The sequence below is a fragment of the Aotus nancymaae genome, unplaced genomic scaffold (genome assembly GCF_030222135.1).
Source record: "Aotus nancymaae isolate 86718 unplaced genomic scaffold, 86718_ANA_hifiasm-v0.15.2.pri h1tg000002l, whole genome shotgun sequence".
NCBI lineage: Eukaryota > Metazoa > Chordata > Mammalia > Primates > Aotidae > Aotus > Aotus nancymaae.
The window spans coordinates 33,741,459-33,760,477 of NW_026988413.1; the positions used below are offsets into that span (position 1 = coordinate 33,741,459).

The 19,019-nt window shown below is 38.6% G+C and overlaps 1 protein-coding gene across 8 annotated transcripts in view; it reads left to right on the forward strand.

Moving 5' to 3' along the window:
* Nucleotides 1-19,019, forward strand: part of CADPS2 (calcium dependent secretion activator 2) — a 579,466-nt gene that overhangs the window by 13,792 nt on the left and 546,655 nt on the right. The window lies entirely within an intron of this gene.

The following is a 19,019-nucleotide window of genomic DNA, read 5'->3' on the forward strand; positions in this document are numbered from 1 at the left end:
TTGTAGGATGATTCAGTCAAGCTAATTAACATATCCATCACTTCACCAACTTATCTTCTTTTTGTGGTGAGGATGTTAAAAATCTATTTGTGTACCAATTTTGAAATATACAATACATAATTAACTGTGGTCAGTCATCATGCAGTGCAGTAGATCACTAAAATTTATTTCTCCAGTTCAACTGAAACTTTGTACCCTTTGATCAATATCTCCCCTTTCCCCATCCCTCCCACTTCCTCCAGCCTTTGATAGTCATATTTCTAAACAGTTTCTATGCATATATGTTTACAATTATTATAACTTTTTGATGAATTGACCCCTTTATTATTATATAGTGACCTTCTTTGTCTCTTTTTACAGTTTTTGACTTAAAGTCTACTGTGCCCGATATGTATAGCTATCTCTGCACTCTTAGTTTTAATTTGTGTGGAATATTTGTTTTCTTCCCTTTACTTTCAATCTGTATGTGTCCTTAGAGATGAAATTAGTCTCTTTTAGGCAGCATATAGTTGGGTAGTTGTGTCTTTTTTTTTTAATCCATGCAGTTATTTGATGTCTTTTGATCAGATAATTTAACCCATTTATTTGACAGGTAGGGATTTACTATTGAATTTTGTTAATTATTTTCAGGTTAATATGTATTCTTTTTTCCTCTCTTCTTTTGCTATGTTCCTTTGTGGTTTGAAGATTTCTCTATGGTATGCTTTGAATGCTTTCTTTTTATTTTTTGTGTTATCTACCAAGAGTTATTACCTTGTGGTTACCATGAGGCTTCCATAAAACATTTTATATTAATAACTGGCTATTTAAAGCAGATAATAACTTTGATCACTTGCACAAACTCTATACTTTTACACTTCTCCCCTTCACAATTTATTATTCAAGACACATTTTGTATCTTTTATTGTTTGTGTCACTTAGCAAATTATAGCTCTAGCTTTTAATAGTTTGGCTTTTAATTTTTATGCTAGAGATATATTTGGTTTTCACACTGCCATTACAGTATAAGAGTGTTCTGTGTTTTATTACCTACTTTTACCAGTGAGTTTGATATTTTCATATTGCTCCTTAGTGATCTTCTTCTTTAGCATGAATGATACATTTTAGCATTTTTTTTTTTGTAAAGCAGGTCTAGTGGTGATAGTTTCCTTTAGCTTTCGTTTGTCTGAGAAAGATTGATCTCCCCTACATTTTTGAAGGACAGGCTTACTGGGTATAATACTATTGGCATTTTTTTTCCTTTAGCTCTTTGAATATATTATCCTATTTACTTCTGGTCTTCAGGGTTTCTGTTAGAGCCATCTTTCCCAGACTTGGGAAGTTTTCTACCATTATTTCTGTAAATATATTTTGTGTTCCTTTCTGTTTTCTTCCTCTGGTACTCTGATAATACATGCTTTATTCGCTAGATGATGTTCCATAATTCCCTAGGTTATCTTCACTCCTTTTCCTTTTTTTCATTTAGCTCCTCAGATTGGATGATTTCCAGTGATTTTGTCTTTAAATTTGCTAATCTTCTCTTCCTCTTGATCTAGACTGCTATTCAACCTCTCTACTGAATTTTTGAGTTCAGTTATTATAGTCTTCAGTTCAATGATTTCTGTTTAGTACTTTTTAATATGTTGTATCTCTTCATTGAAATGATCATTTCTTATTCTTACTTTGGTGAGCATCTTTATGACTGTCCTTCTGAATTCCTTATCTGATAAGATATATATCTCCATTTCATTAGCATAAACTTCTGGAGATGTATCTTGCTTTTTTATTTGGAATATATTTCTGTTTGTTGATTTTCCTTGACTCTTGGTTTCTGTGCAATTAGATAAGAGAACCACCCCTTCCTGTCTTGTTAGAGTGGTCTTGCCTAAAAGATCTTTCTTTCCAATTAGGGATTCTGTGTTCTAAGCTCTTTGTGTTTGTCCAACCTGATGTCTTTGTTCTTAATGGCTCCCAAGGAATGAGAGAGTGTCAAGTCATGATATTGCCTTGAGAGAAGTGAGAGAAGACAGTCCCTTGAGATGTAGCTGGAGAGGTTGGAATGTTAACTGTACATTTCTGTTCCTTCTTTCCTTGCAGAAAAGTGGAGAGCCGTTTATCCTCCACTCATTCTGCCCTATACCAAGAAGAGAGTCTGAGGAATAATCCTGTACTCTTGATCAGACTCTTCACTTTTATTCTGGGGAGATAGTTGCTGAAGGTTTGCAAGTTTAAAAGTCACCTTTGGGGGCTGGGTACGGTGGCTCATACCTGTAATCCCAGCACTTTGGGAGGCCGAGGTGGGTGGATCACGAGGTCAAGAGATCGAGACCATCCTGGTCAACAGGGTGAAACCCCGTCTCTACTGAAAATGCAAAAATTAGCTGGGCATGGTGGCGTGTGCCTGTAGTCCCAGTGACTTGGGAGGTTGAGGCAGGAGAATCGCTTGAACCCGGGAGGCAGAGGTTGTGGTGAGCCGAGATTGCACCATTGCACTCCAGCATGGGTAACAAGAACGAAACTCCATCTCAAAAAAAAAAAGTCACCTTTGTTCTCTGTGGTCTGGGAGACCAGCAGTGTAGAGCTCCATCAACTTCGAGAGCTAGGTGATTTAGGAGTCAGTCAATCAGATGAAGGCTGTAAAAGTTGGAGCACTCGATGTATGCAGAAACTACTTCCAGGGAGAGTCTGCAGATACAGATTTATTGCTACAGCAAGTCAGAGAAGAAAGATCAAGGAGTGCCCACTCTGCTATTAAGGCAAGCAGAAGTCTCACACTATTCTAGCAGGAAGAGATTTCTAGTTGGGAGTTATCATTGAAATGAGCCAGGGAGAAAGGCGCAGAGTCTGCTCACTTTTCCCTTCAGGCATGAAGAGGTCCATTCCCCAGCTTACTTCCAATGAGAGATTGCGGGACTATATCTCAGAAGCAAGCCAGGAAAGAAGGCTCAGAGGCCCCACACGTTTTTTTACAGAGAGATTTTACAGGAGTCTGGAGTTGTCCCTGGGGCAAAGGGAGTGTCATGCTTCCCATTTAGACTCAAATAAACTTATTCTTTATTTGCTATGTAGGTTTATAGAAGTTGGGCTGATCCTGGGGGCTACAACTGCTGGGAATGATCATGCAGTCGAAACTCCCTTTGTTCTTTGTGCTTGAGGGAAATCATCCGATGCCCTTTCCCTGCCATTCCTCAGGCATGGTGATTTAAGAGCAAAGCCCTTCATCAGTGACTCTAAAAGTTGGGCAGTATATATGTGGTACAAGACCCTTACCCTTTAGGAGTAAGCTGGAAGTTGCTATTTCCTTTCTATGTGTTCAGGGCGGAGTTAGTGTGCACATATATCTCAGCTTTTTCTACCCATTTTGACATGGGTAGAAAGTTGTCTAGTACACAAGAATCTCAACTGGATTCTGATTTTCTCTTGGAAATAATTGATTCCTCAGTGTGTGAGAGGAGAGATAGTCAGGAGCCCCCTATTTTATCATGTTGCTCAAGAAAGCCTTATTGAAGCTTATATTCTAGTAGAGGAGATGGGTAAGGAACGGATAAATACATGTATATTCCTCCTAAGGGAGAATGACTGTGGGAGGGGGTTTGGTGTCAGTGGCTATTTTAGATAGGGTGGTCAGGACAAGCCTCTTGTAGAAGCAGGTAGCTGTTGATCAGGATTAATTAAGTGAAGGACTGAGCCACTTGGAGATGGGGGAGGAAAGAGTATCCATGATGGCACTCATAGCAAGAATAAAAAGCCCTGAGGTGGAATAGAATAAGCTTTTCCTATAAAAAACAGCAAAGTGGTGCAGGATGGCTAGCATGGTGTGAGAAGAAGAAAGTGGGAAGAATTGCATCTGGAGACGTATGCAGAGGCTAGCTTATATGAATTTTTTAGGCTGTGGTAAGATGTTCAGAATTTAGGTGTGCTGGGAAGCTGTTGGAAGGTTCTGAATAGTTTCAGGATTAGTCTGATTAAGATTCTAAAAAGATGTCTTGGTCTGATCTGAGGATGACAGTGCCGCTAAATGGTACAGCTCCAGGATTATTTTTGTTTGTTTGGTTGGTTGGTTGGTTTGGTTTTTCTTGAGACAGTCTTGCTCTGTTGCCCAGGCTGTAGTGCAGTGGCACAATCTCAACTCATTGCAATCTCCACCTCCGAGGTTCAAGCAATTATTCTGCCTCAGCCTCCTGAGTAGCTGGGACTACAGGTGTGTGCCATCACACCTGGCTAGTTTTTGTATTTTTAGTAGAGATGGGGTTTTACCTTTTTGGCCAGGCTGGTTGGAAACTCCTGACCTCAGGCGATCCACCCACTTCGACCTCCCAAAGTGCTGTGATTACAGGTCTGAGCCACTGCACCCGGCTACCAGAGGCATGGTTTATACGGAATTTAAGGCACCCTCTTAGAGTTCTGTGGTCTTGAGAATAGACTGTAGGGGCAAGAGTAGAAGCAGAAAGACCAGTTCAGAGACTGTAGCAATGGTTAAAGTTTGAATAGGTGGTAGCCTGGAGATGATATAGAATATAGCCAGAAAATATTTACTCAATATTATTTAAGTTTATAAATGCAGTAGGGTAAAACTGCTATTTTGAGATTGTAACATGGCTAAAAATGTTTAAGCTATTTCATTAAAATAATAAATATGTTTTTGTGGTTAAATATCTAAGTCTTGCAGAACTTAAAATAGAAAGCAACAGTCCCTGATCCACTTTTTCCCATTCCCAGTCACATACCTAGAATAAACTCTTCTAACTATTAATGTTTTTAATTATTCCAGAAAATACTTCCAACATCAAAATAAGATGCCTATACCACTTTTCTTCATTCATTCTTCTTAGACTTTAGCCATTACAGTACTTCCTGCAGAGGGTGCTGAGTGGGGAAGATTTAGCTCACTCACACAAAAATGTTGCTCCCCTTCCTTCTACTTGGGATATGGTTACCTACTACTAGTGGACCTCCAAGAGGTTCTCACTTTCTTATGAGCAACAGAATTTTTAGTTGGGTAAATGCTGTGTGGCTGAAGTCTACATTTCTCATTTTCCCTTTCCCCCTTTCACTAACAGTGGGACTGAGCATGATTGTCTATAGAAAATGTGGGTCAATAACACAACCCCAGGAAAGACCAGCTTGGTTATTTCTACCATGTGAAATAGGACCAGGTCCCATAAGACCATCAGTCTTAATGAGGAATTGCAGAGGCAATGTTTGTTTTTACAGAAGTCAGGGACAAGTCAGAGACTGCTGATACTTCTCTGAGGAGAGTAAAAAGTGAGTCCTTGCTGGAATAGTAGCAAGAATTGGTTTACAATTGTTACCTCAAAAATCTGTCAGTAACTGTCTGGGGACAGTCAGGGTCTCACATTTGTCACAGCATCTGTTCCATTGCAGCTAGCTATAGCCAAGACTTGAGTTCAGTCTAGTACGGTATCTTAGTCTGTTTAGTGTTGCTGTAAAGAAATACCTGAGGCTGGGTAATTTATAATGGTAAGAGATTCTGCAGACTGTGCAAGAAGCATGGTGCTGGCAACCGGCGAGAGCCTCAGGCTAATTCAACTTATGTGGAAGGTAAAGTGTTGCCAGTGTGTGCAGATATTACATGGTGAGAGAGAATGTGAGAGGAGATGCTAGAATCATTTTAACAACCAGCCCTCATGGAAACTAACAGAATGAGAACTCACCACCTACCACAGGAACGGCATTAATCTATTCATGAGGTGTCCACCCTCATCGCCCAAAAACCTCCCATTAGGCCCCTGCCTCCAACATTGAGATCAAATTTTAATACAAGGGTTGTGGGACAAACATACAAAGAGAAGTGATGAGTACATACCTATGGGGCATTTCCTAAAACGGAAGAAATGGTTCCTCTCTGGTCTCTTTCCCTTTCCTACTGGCTGGAGTATCAATGTCAGTGTGGTAGGAGTTAGAGCAGCCATTTGGACAAATTGATTTTGCTACTTATTGAGAATAACAGAGCTACAAGTCGGAAGGAGTCTAGGGCCCATATCTTAACTACAGTTACAGTGTAATTTAAATAGTTTATGTATCTCCTTGTAATTTAAGTAATATACTTATCCCTTTATGTCTTATTCCTTCAGGCAAAGACATTATGGCCATGCAGTTCTTGCTGACAGTGTTAATTGCCTACTTGATAGTCATTTTCTCTACTTCTTTCTTGTTGTAATATTTCCAGCCCTATGTAAGATACTTGCTTTTCTAACTTTCCTGAGAGCTACAGGTGGCCATGGACATAAGATTTTTTTTTTTTTTTTTGAGACAGAGTCTTATTTTGTTGCCCAGGCTTGAGTGCAGTGGCAATTTCATGGCTCACTGAAGCCTTGATCTCCTGGGCTCAAGCAATCCTCCTGACTCAGCCTCCCAAGTAGCTGGGACCATGGGCACATGCCACCACACCTGGCTAATTTTATTTTTGTATAGTTTTGGTGTATGACAGAGAACACATTTTTAGCCTTGCTGCCTCCATCCAATGTCTGGAGTTGTAGCAATCATATTATGACTCTGAGGAAAATACTAACGGAATTTCAAAGGTACTGGCTCAGACATAAGAGAGTCTGAAACAATTGCCAAGAGTATCTCCATCCCAGACTTATTTTTTCTGGAAGTTGAATGTTTTACGTTCTGTAATCCTCCTAAGGTTGATTATTTTATGTTCTGTAATCCTCATGAAGATCTCTACACTTTAAGTTGTTGATTCTACAAGTTGAAAACCTCCTAATGGAGTTTATATGGTCAAGATCTACCACATTTGTCTGCATGATGTATATGTTAGTTTGACCTATTTTGTAGTTTTAACTTTTTTTTCTTTCCTACCCATCTTCTTTTGTTGCCTCCTTAAGTTGTTCCAGATTATAAACTTGGTTCTCAAGGGGACTATTAATACTCCCTGGCAGACATTTAAAACATTCGTGGGGGTGTTTTTAAATTTTCTCAGTAACTGGGCATTGCTACAGTATTTAGTGGGTAGGGTCCAGGGATTCTAGAAATTCTGAAATGCATGATGAAGAATTGTTCTTCATCTTACATCACATCTCAGTCACCTCTTAGACATTATGTAGGTAAAAGCGTGTTCATAATTATTTAAGCCTAGAAATAATTATTTACTTATACAATGCAAAGTATATTTTATATGATTTTAATATATGGCAAGTTTTTGAAAATATGTAGACACCTAGGTAGATTGAGGAAAGATTGACATTTTTTTATTAGCAACTTTTCTGAGAATTGCTCACTGTTTTGAAAATTAATGTCACCACACAGCAATAATGGTTGTGATATTTGTTTTACCAATACAGAATGCTTGTGTCAGCCTTCATTTTAGGTTGTCACATTCTTCTTGATTTTATGGCTATGTACAAAAACTATTAAGCCCTTATTTGAAAATATCAAAAAAAATAGTGTTGACAGCATTCAGTTCAATATTTCTTAACTTCCCCTAAACCCAGACTTCTTTATAAGTGAGTGTACACATCTACTTTATCTTCTTGACCAGTTATATCTAAATGTTTACATATTAAAATACACATTATTTCACTTATTTCATTGTTTATTTCTGTTTCAGTTAGGATAATGTATTTATTTATTTACCTGAAAATATCTATGCAGATAATTTAGCTATACATTACATTTCTGGATAGCAAAAAAGAGTTACTATCTTTTTAAAAAATTCAAAGGGGAGCATATTGATTATTACTGAGTTAGGGTCCAGCAGAAAATAGTTGTCACACTCTAAAGAGCAGTTCACAAATTACAGAGGGTTTGGCAAGATTTAGGGAACCAATGATGGGTGGTGAGTCATTCAGGGATTGACTATGGAGGGAAGCCCTTACTCCTCCTAGGCCTCAGTAGGCAGGCGGGAGCTGTGGCCAGAACTGGGTGGGAACTATAGCCAAGAGAGAGAGGCTTCCTTATGGAAGCTGAGGTTTCTAGTGAAGCCTCTGGTCACTGTCCCACCTTCTGTGGGAGGGAGGGAGCCAAGGGATAAATCTCCTGTTTTCTTTCTCTTCTTTCCTCGGATTATGTGATGACATTTCACCAAAAGGGAAACCAAAAGAGAATCTGAAAAGGAAAAGTGTCCACCGTTACCGTTTCTTAGCCTCCCAAGGCACAGAGCAGAGAATAGAGGACAGCGTGAATTTGAGGACCAAGGGAGGGTATCCAGATGTGGGATGTTGTGTCTGATTTAGTTTGAGAATCACTATTCCAAAGGACAGCAGTAATGTCTCCATTTTTTGCCTCTCTCTGCAGATATATCCTTCCTGTAGCCTTCCTATTGCTTGCTCTTGTCTGAATTAGTGTTTGGACAGCAGGCTGAGAGTTGCTGTTATTTCTTTCATAATTCTTTTGAATTGGAGCCTCTGTTTTCTAATCTGCCACCTTTGTAGGAAATAGTGTGTGATAAATTTTCTGATTCTATGCAGTTATAAAATGTTCCTCATTTTAATGGGGAAATTGGCTGGGCATAGAATTCCAGGTTGAAATCATTCTCCCTTCGAATTTTGAAGGTATTACTCCACTATGTTCTAGCTTCTAGTGTTGCTAATGAAAAACATGCAGTCTGGTTTTGTTCATTTTAAAATAAGTTTTGTTTTGAATGGACACATAACGATACATATTTATAGGACACATGATGATGTTTCAATATATATGCACAGTGTGTAATGATCGAATCAGAGCAATTAGCATATCGATAACCTGAAACTCTTGTTTTTTCTTTGTGGTGAGAAAATTAAAAATCCTCTCTTCCAGCTATTTTGAAATATACATTATTGTTGACTATGGCAAAAGTAGACAAATAGAATTATATCAAATTAAAAAGCTTCTCCACAGCAAACGAAATGACAGAGTGAAGAGACAACTTACGGCATGGGAGAAATTATTCACAAGCTATGCAGCTGACAATGGTTTAATATCCAGAATATGCAAGGAACTCCAACAATTCAATAACAACAACAACAAAAAAAAAACCCCAAATAATCTAATTTAAAAATGGGCAACAATCTGAATAGGCGTTTCTCAAGACATATAGATGGTCAACAGATATATGAAAAAAATGTTCAGTATCACTAATTATCAGGGAAATGCAAACGAAAACCACAGTCAGCTATTATCTCACCCCACTTAGAATGGCTCTGATCAATTAGATGAAAGATAAATGCTGGCAAAGATGTGGAGAAAGGTGAACTCTTATACACTGTTGGTGGGAGTGTAAATTGGCACAGCCATATGGAAAACAGAATGGGAGTCCTGCAAAAAATTAAAAATAGGACTACCATGTTATTCAGTAATCCACTACTGGGTATCTATTCAACAGAAATGAAATTCGTATGTTGAAGATATATATATATATCTATTTCTATGTTTACTTCAGCACTGTACACAATAGTCAAGATATGGAAATCAACTTAAGTGTCTGTCATTGGAAGAATGGATAAAAAAAATGTGGTGTATATACTCATACCATTACTATTTAACTGTAAAAAGGACTACTATTTATAATAAAAAGAGAATGAAATTCTGTCATTGGTGACAACATGGATGAACCTAGAGGGCCATGTGTTAAGTGAAATAAACCAAGCACAAAAGGACAAATACTGCATGATCTCGTTCATGTGGAATCTAATAAAGTTGATCTCATAGAAGTAGAGAGTATAATAGTGGTTACTATTATAGGGCTGGGAAGAGTAGTGGGTACAGGGGTTTAGAGATAAGTTGGTCGACGGGTACAAAATTACAGTTTTATAGGAGAAATAAATCCTGATGTTCTATTGCATAGTAGGGTGACTAGGTTGACTATAGTCTGTTTATTTTTAAATAACTTGTTTTATTCTTTCTTAAATGTTTTAATGTTCTTTATCCTTGGGTGTTCTAAAATGTTACAATTACCTTTAGCTTAAAAAATTTATTATGGCTGTGCACAATGTCTCACACTGGCAATCACAGCACTTTGGGAGAATGACAGGAGAGTTGCTTGAGGCCAGGAGTTTGAGACCAGCCTGGACAACAAAGTGAAACCCTGCCTCTACAAAAAAATTAAAAGTAAAAAAATTAGCTAGGCATGGTGGCACATGCCTGTAGTCCCAGCTACTTGGAAAACTGAGGCAGATGATCACTTGAACCAGGAGTTGAAATCTGCAGTAGGCTATGATTACACTCCTGCAATCCAGCCTGGGTAACAGAGCGAGACTCTGTCTTGGGAAAAAAAAATGTTGTGCCAGGCATTTGTTGGTGACAATCTAGAGATAGGAGCATGTTCTTCCAACTTTTGGCTAGTCTCTTATTTTTTATGAACTTGGGATGGGAGGAAGTTGGGAGGTAAAAAGTGGAGTTTGCTTTTCTTTAGGGTGAGGTAGCTCCTTGAAGTTATCCTACTGTTTTTGTTAGTGCACTTATAAATCCCAGCATGTTCTATTTGTATGAATTTTCTGATCATCCTTTTAAGATTGTTTGTCATTGACAAAGAGGTGTTTTTATCTGCCTTTTGACTTTAGTGGAGGTATACAGAGGTATAACGTTTGCTTTGGAGAGTCATTATACAGTTGGCCCTCCACATCCATGGATCCAGGGATTCAACCAACTGCAGACTGAAGATATTTGAGGAAGAAATTACAAATAAAATTACAAATAAAAAATAAGTCAGTATAGTAATGGTTTACATAATATTTATATTGTATTAGGTATTATAAGTAATATGGAGAAGATTTAAAGTATACAGGAGAATATTATATGTAAATACTATGCCATTTTATATAAGGTTCCCAAGCATCCATGGATTTTGGTATTCAAGGGGGTCCTGGAACCTATCCCTCCTGGATAACAAAGGATGACTATAATATTATAGTCATGTGTATAATTAAAATATTGTCTACTTTTCATTTTTTGAGTGACTTAATTGTTTTATCTTTGAATTCCTGTGTCCTACTGGAGCCATTAACTAGAATAAGACCTATAGGTTCTAAAATGACCTTGATATGATGAAGTAAACAATTGACTGGAGAAAGCAATTTCAAAAGCAAATTGTAACTCATTCTGCGGCATGTTTTTGCCTAGAGGCATAACCAGGTATTGTATACATTAAGACAGGAATAAAAAATTAAAAGGATGTCACCAAATTAATTATCTAATTCTGTTCAACAGATGGCTCCCATATTCAATTGTCTATAAAACTTTTAAGAGTCCTTTGGGGTATTTTTCTTTAATGTAATATAATGTAAACTTTCAATTAATTAAAACCCAGCGAAATTGAAAATATTAAGCAGTTTTAGGAGCAAAACAGGAAATGAAGAGTAAGAAGGGGAATCAGGAATGTATTTTGAAAACTAACTTCTGAGGTTGAGAGAGACCTGAATTCTATTATAAACTTTCTGACAGATGTTGCCTAATTCTTTTTATATGCCTGGCCCTCAGGCCCTGTTCCCTGACCATATCAATATGTAATGGTTTCAGTAGGTAGTACCATCTGTGTTTTTCCCCAAGGGCCAAATGCAAATTAACATTTTACTAGCAACTTATTTTTTCTCATTAAAGATAGCTAGCTGTATGTAGCATATTTGCTTAAATACCACACTTTTTACTTGTTCTCACCAGGGACCTCACTATGCTCCCAATGTTTTCGTTTATTTTAGAATTATATATTGGTGTCCAGTGGCCACACAGCAGAACAATCTCTGTAATGTCATGAAAATATATAGTTTAAAATGTCAACTAAGTATAATGTTTTTCAAATATTAATGCTTACCAAGTTCTGAGATGTTGTTCTTTAGAGAATGAAGGTTAAAAGCAAGCAATAAAACACATACGGCTTTTAGAAGAAATGAGTGTAATAGTTGTAACTGACACTTGAAGTCTTAGAAGTTTGAGCTTATCTTTTTCTATTTCTGTATTTGCTCAAAGAATGTAAACAATCTGAGTAAGGTCATACAGTTTATAAATGATGGTGTTTGACTTTGAACTGAGGCTTTTGTGCCTCTAAATCCTTAGATCTTTACCTCAGGTGTTTCTCAAGGTGTCTTTCTTTTTTTCTTGCAAAATAAGAGCTTTGTTTCTTGTATGAAAACTCTATTTAAAACCATTTTATTAGATTACACTGAATTTGAGAGTGTGTGGGTATATTGCAGGACAAATCGTGGGCCACTGAGGCATTAATACACACAGCTAAAGCCTGATGTGAAGTAACTTGAGTCTTTTTGTCATTTTCCACAGTGGCTTTATAAAGGGAGTTATTTAGGATTGTTTGGGAAACTTGTTTTAATAAGAAATCTTAAAATGTCAGGACCTCATAATTGGGATTCTGAATTCACATAAGCTGTAATAGACTCTGTCTAAATGCTCAGGTGGTTATTGATCCTGATTGCAAGTCTCTGCCCTTAGGGGCTTCGTACTCAGGGCTTCCCACTTCTTTCCCAAAGTAACATTGAATCTGGTTATGGCAGGTTACCATCATTTAATAAATAAGCTGAATTTCTCTTTTACTTTTTCACTTTTTACTATTTACTATTTTTTTGTTTATTACTCATACATCTCCAGACCTGTAATATATTTTTCTGAATGCAGAAATGCCTATAGTAAAGTGTTTGGAAAGTACAAAAACATAAAAAGAAATAGAGGGGGAGAAATGTGTGAACAGACCGCCGTAATAATGAGCACAGAGCAGTTCATCCTTATCATTATTGTTGGCATGCCTATTTTCCCCCATTAATGATGCCATGAAAACAATTTTGAATATTGCTTTTCCCTTAACATTGTATTCTAAATATTTTCCTATTCAAAAAACTCTAATATTTCAATGGTTATATATTCTTTCCTCATATCATAATTTGTGCCATGATGACTGTCTGCAAAAACCTTATGAGGAGAGGAGGGATGGATTTCACAATATTTCTAGACTGGGAATATTAAATTAGGAGTGTATACTTTTTGACACTTGTAACATACTGAATAATTCTCTGGAACAAGTGAGCTGATACATATAATACTAAGAAGAGTTTGTAAGAATATACACCTCAGTGCAGCATTGCTAATCTTGAAATCATATTAAAGTTGTCTTTGTAAAGTTGGCTTATTTCATTTTTTAACAAAAAAGTATGCAGTGCTTACTATGCTTTATAGAGAATTTGTTAGATGTCTTTGTATATTTCATGAACACAAAGGATGTCTTGTTTTACTTTGTATCTTTACTTTTTTTTTTAATGTCGGTTAAAATGTCCACTTGGCATATTTTTTTAGCCATTGTTGCGCCCCAGTGTGGTGAGGGCTCTTGTGAAGCAAGCTGGGAGCCAAGACTTCAAGGTTTGAGGTGTGTGTTAACTTGTAAGTAGAAGTCTGGGTGTTCCGGGAAGATTAGTGGCAGAAAGAGGAGTTTGGTGGCATTTTAGTAGTGTAGACAACCACACTACTACAGTGAGGTGGTGAAGGTAAAGATGGACAAGATGGAGAAGAAAGAAAAAGTTTGGAAGAGAGATTTCAGAAATAGAATGAGAAGCAAGCGAACCAAATGAGGAGGATTTGGAGATTATTCCTAGAATTTTGCTGGTGCCACTGTTGGGATGGGGATGCCATTACCAAGATGTGAAACACTTGAGAAAAAAGAGATTTGGGGATATTCCAATGAGGCTTATGTTGGCTCTGAACAGAAAGCATTTCTAATAGTAGTTTAAACCACTGGGCTTACTTCACAAGAACACAGGGACTGGGATGTTGGCTCAGTAACACCATCATAAAGCACCCTCTGCCTGTTTTCCTGCTCTTCTATCCCTAGCACGAGGCTTTTGCTTTCATGATTGCAGCTACCTGCAAAGGTATCTGTGTTCCAGGCAGAAGGAAAGGGGAAAGGGGCCATGGGCTCCATCATAGAGACACTTTGTTATGGACAGGGAGCACCCCTCCCCACACCTCAACTTCTTTTTACATCTTACTGGCAAACTGTAACTGTAAGGAAGACTGGGATATTAATATTTGCATGACCAGTCTCTGTCCTGGAGGAAAAGAGAAAAGAAGGGATTTGGAATGAGAGTTAAGTAACCAAAAATATGCAAACATGGAGGTAGATAATAAATTTAATTTTGACCATGTTTGTGGAAGAGACTTACGCAATAGAAAATAGTGCCTGGAATTTAAAAGAAGTTGTCAGGGCTTGAGATAGATGTAGATGCAGTCTGCATTTGTTTCATATTCAATTGTATGTCTAAAGGACTTAAAAATTCCTGTTTCTAGGCTTTTCCTGCTGTTTCCATGGCTTCTCTTGTTTTCTAAATTCCATTCATTAGGTCTTATTTCACATTCTTCTTTCAAGATCATACTTTGCTCCTACTAGCCACAAGGTCAGATTCCCCATGACATCCTACCATCCCTGTCAGATTTGCCACTGTTATTTTTTAATTCCCCTCAGAGTTTTCTTGGGTGTGCTTATAGTATAAATGGAAGGACACTATTTGTGTTTGGAAGTTGAATTCTAGAGTCTATTTTATTAGAGGTATGACAATTACCACATTTTTCAACCTTTCTCTGTATGTATCTGTTTGTATCAAGGAATGGATTGCTATTAGGATAAATAAATTTAACATGTGTTTAGTACCTCTCACTTTCAGTGTCTGCTCCCTTCCTTTCTTCATGTCCACAATTTGATATAGGGAGAATTGGCTTCCAGGCAGAATACTGATAAGGAATATTACTGCTGATACTAAAGAAATGATCTCTCCAGGAAAATAGCAACCCCTTTTTCTGGGGTCTTGCTTTTTCTCCCATCAGTGTTCTTCTCCTACCCTGACTACAGCAGATGGGGATCAAAGTCACACTTTAAAAAGCTTTCAGACTCTGCTACAAACTATGTCCTCTCCATGGAGAAAAGCTTTTAAATAATTTGAAGCCTTTTATGGGTTCTATTTGTATGGGTTATATTTTCATATATAACAAGTCAGTAAACATTATCTAATTTTTTTAGGTCTCACACAAATACAGTGATGTCCCTTTATACTATGATTTTCAAGGACGTAATTCCTTTTTAAATTAAACTAAGCGGTATCTAACAGCTGTAGTGCTGAAACAGTGTTTCCATGTTAGTGAGAGTACTGTTCCTAGGGTCGATTCAGCATTTCCTTTATACCAAACACTTTTGGAAGACTATCACTTTAAGTGTTTTTCTGTGGAAGCTTTTGCTCTCTGCTCATACTTGAAGCTAAATTGTCTATCATTGTTTTGCATACTACTTATCTGCAACAGTAATAAGCATTAGTCCTGAGGTGGCTCATGAGAATCTCTCTTGTCCTTGTATGTGTGCAGCACACCTTGTTCTGGCACAGTTAGGCAACATGCTACCTGGTGAGATGTTTGGTGATATTCTATTGTAAATGAGGATGGTGTCTTTACATTGACACTTGAGTGACTCAAGTTTCTCTCTACTACCTTTTCTGTTCATCTGCTTCCTCTTCTTTGACTTTTTCATTATTGAACACTGTGAGTAGAGGGCAGATGAAGGCAAGACCTTCATTTCTTTTCTTCTTTTTTTTTTCCAAGACAAGATTTTACTGTCACCCAGGCTGGAGCTCAGTGGCATGATCACGGCTCACTGCAGCCTCAACCTCCAGGGCTCAAGTGATTCTTTCCTCTTGCTTCCCAAGTAGCTGGGAAGCTGGGACTACAGGCACAAGTCACTCACCACTCTTGGCTGATATTTGTATTTTTTGTAGAGACCAGGTTTCACCGTGTTACCTTGGCTGGTCTCAAACTCCTGGCCTCAGGTGATCCACCTGCCTCAGCCTCCTGAAGTGCTGAGATCATAGGCATGAGCCACCACACCCGGCTAAGACCATCATTTCTGGCAGCTCCAAGGACATTGTTCCAGCAGTTACTATGGCCTGGAGTCTGTTGGTGTTGATTGATTGAGGTGGGCTCTTTGAAGGAAGGACAGGGCTGGGGTTTTCTATGAGTGACTCCTCAGAGTACAAGGAGCTTCTGGGACTTTGCCTTGGGCTCCAAATAAGAGAATGCTTGCAAAGCACTGAAGCTTTGGCATGTACTATATGCCCCTCTACCTTTTCTCCTGCTCCCTTCTCCACATCCCCTTTTCATTCTTGCCTATCTTCAAGATTTAAATATATGCCTATCTTCAAGATTTAAGCAGTTATATTCATATACATTTATTTGTAACTCTTGATGTAAGGGTATACTAGTCAGGATCTAGTCAGAAAAGATATATATATTACCAAGTAGTTCAATAGGGGGATTTGGTATAGGGAACTAATTACAAAGGTATTGAAAAAGCTAAAAGAGCAAATAGATATCTTTTATATAATTCAGAGGTTACCAACTGCAGGTAGCCATTACCACCCTTTGGGCTAAAGGAACAAAGGGAGGAGTTGTTATCAGAGCCAACAAGGGAGCTGCCTGGTGTGAACTCAGCTATAGCACAGGAACTTCTTGGTGAGAGCAGAACTGAGGATCTAGGCCACCCAGGGGTAATTGGAACTGTGGAGAGGGTACCCCACAGGGGGCTGGAATAATGGAGGATGTGACCACTCTGCAAATGCCACATGGAGTAGAGGAGGTAGGGGAAGAAATACCCTGACCTTTCTCTTCCTCGTTTATCTGATCTCCTGCTAGTCTCTCATTAGTCTATTGACATCAGAAGCCAGCTGTCTAGGACTGTAGTTTGTAGGGTTCAATCATGTGAAGTGGAAGGCAGGAGAATAAATGGGAGACCAAACAGACAGAGGACTGGCACAGAGGCCAGGGCCTTTTCCTTAACTATGGTTCCTATGATTTTAGTCGTGCATTATTTTCCTAATGCAAGTCACTTCCCTAAGCACTTTCTATCATTTCCATTTTAGATATTTTTATGGTGGATTTTTGGAGTGGAGATTGCAAAGCAATCTGTATGTAGGATTCTGCAGTAGTCTCCTAAATTTGTTTTCCTGCTTCCATCCTTACCACCCCCAACCCTTATCTGTTCTCTATATGTAGTCAGAGTGACTCCTTTTATAACAGAAATCAGTTTGCTTCTCTGTTCAGTACCTCAGTGGGTTCTATTTCACTGCCAGTAAAGTGAAAGTGTTTATAGTGGCCCACCAGACCCTACATGATCTGTCCTCCCACCTCTCCCCTTTGCTCTCTCTGCTCCAGCTAAACTTGCCTTCTTGCTGTTCCTGGAGCCTCCAGGCATGTTCCTGCCTCTGCCTTTGGGCTTACTGTTCTCTGTACCTGAATGCTTCTTCCCCAGGCATCCCTCCTTTGCCTTTAATTAACCATTAACTCAGTGAGGCTCTCCCTGGCCTACACACACACACACACACTCACACACACACACTCACACATACTCACTCTCTCTCCCTCTCTCCCTCTTCCTGTCTCCCTCTCCCTCCCTCCCTCCCCTCACCCATCTGTAAGCTTTCTACTTTCCTTCCCTGTTTTGCACTAATTACCCTGTGATATACTATATAACATTCATTATCCTTCCCCCCCACACATAAATGTAAGCTGCATGAGGGCAGAAATTTTTAAAAATTCTTCTGTCAGTTTTGTTGATAGAACAATGCCTAGTACCTGTTGTAATTGAATGAATGGCTGAATTCAGGCATTATTGAATGACTCTCTAGATCTAGGTAGAGTCCTTCCTAGATTTTTAAGATTTCATTCCCCTAATCTTTTTCAGTTGTGTTAATTATATTTAATGTGACAGCAATAATTTATCAACTTGCTTTTAATGAGTCTTTCCAAAATGTTTAACTTAATGTTTAATAGGAAAAAACTTTTTCACTGAAATTTTTGAGTCAGTAAAGACTTCTGGATTCAAATTACAGTTCTGCTGCTTACTAGCTGCATGGCCATGGCTTACTTATGCCTCAGTTTCCTGGTTTGTATATAGGGGTGATAATAGTACCCATATCTTTGTGGCTATGAGTATTATATAGATGCATGAAAGATACTTTAAATAGTCTATACAGTAAGGGCTCTGATATGGTTTGACTGTGTCTCCACCCAAATCTCATCTTGAATTGTAGCTCCCATAATTCCTGTGTGTCGTGGGAGGGATCTGGGGGGAGGTAATTGAATCATGGGGTTGGGTCTTTTCCATGCTGTTCTCATGATAGTGAATAAATCCCATGAGATCTGAAGGGTTTATGAAGAAGTGTTCCACTGCACACGCTTTCTTGCCTGTTACCATATAAGATGTACCTTTGCCCTTGCTTCGTGTTCTGCCATGATTTTGAGGCCTCCCCAGCCACATGGAACTGGGAGTTCAATAACCCTCTTTTTCTTGATAAATTACCCAGTCTTGGGTATGTCTTCATTAGCAGCATAAGAACAGACTAATACAGGTTCATTAAGTCTTAGCTATTAATTTTAGTATTGGTTTACATGCTGAGACAAGGAAGAACACACCCCTCAGGCTTCCTGCTGTGGGGAGCATAATTGACTGATAGCTGAATTGCTGCTCCTCTGAGTCCACCTTCACTATGAAGCTATGCTTTCTATGGACTTTTCTGAGCCAGTGATTGGGCACAGAAGGGACAGCTAGACCCACTCCTGTCCTCTATTGGGTGATTTTAAGCTCAAGGACTCCTCACTGGCCCAGTTGAACGTCCCTGGGGACTGCACTATAGTACAGTCCCCCTTTCTTCCCTCTTTCCTTGTAGACATCACTCCTGCACCTTGTTCTGAGTGTTCTCCTGTTCCCTACTCCAAGATATCTTTTGCTTGTTTAATTTTGTGTTGGTGTCTGCTTCTTGGCAACCCAAATGAATGCACATGACATTGAAATATTAGTAATTATAACTCATTATAGTGATAAGTAACTGACATATATGACTTGAGAAACACAACTGTCTTATTGTAGGCATACAACTTAGCTGGTCTTAGTGGGAGCAGAGATACTTGGCCAGTGCTCACTAGCTGTCATAAGCTGGGCAGGGTAAGCATATTGGCAGAGAACATCAACTAAACTGGGTTGCAAGGCAGGAAGACCAGCCCCTTAAACTCTGGTGTTAGGCACAGGGACAATGCCAGTGTCATAGAGGGGCTGGTAACTGGGG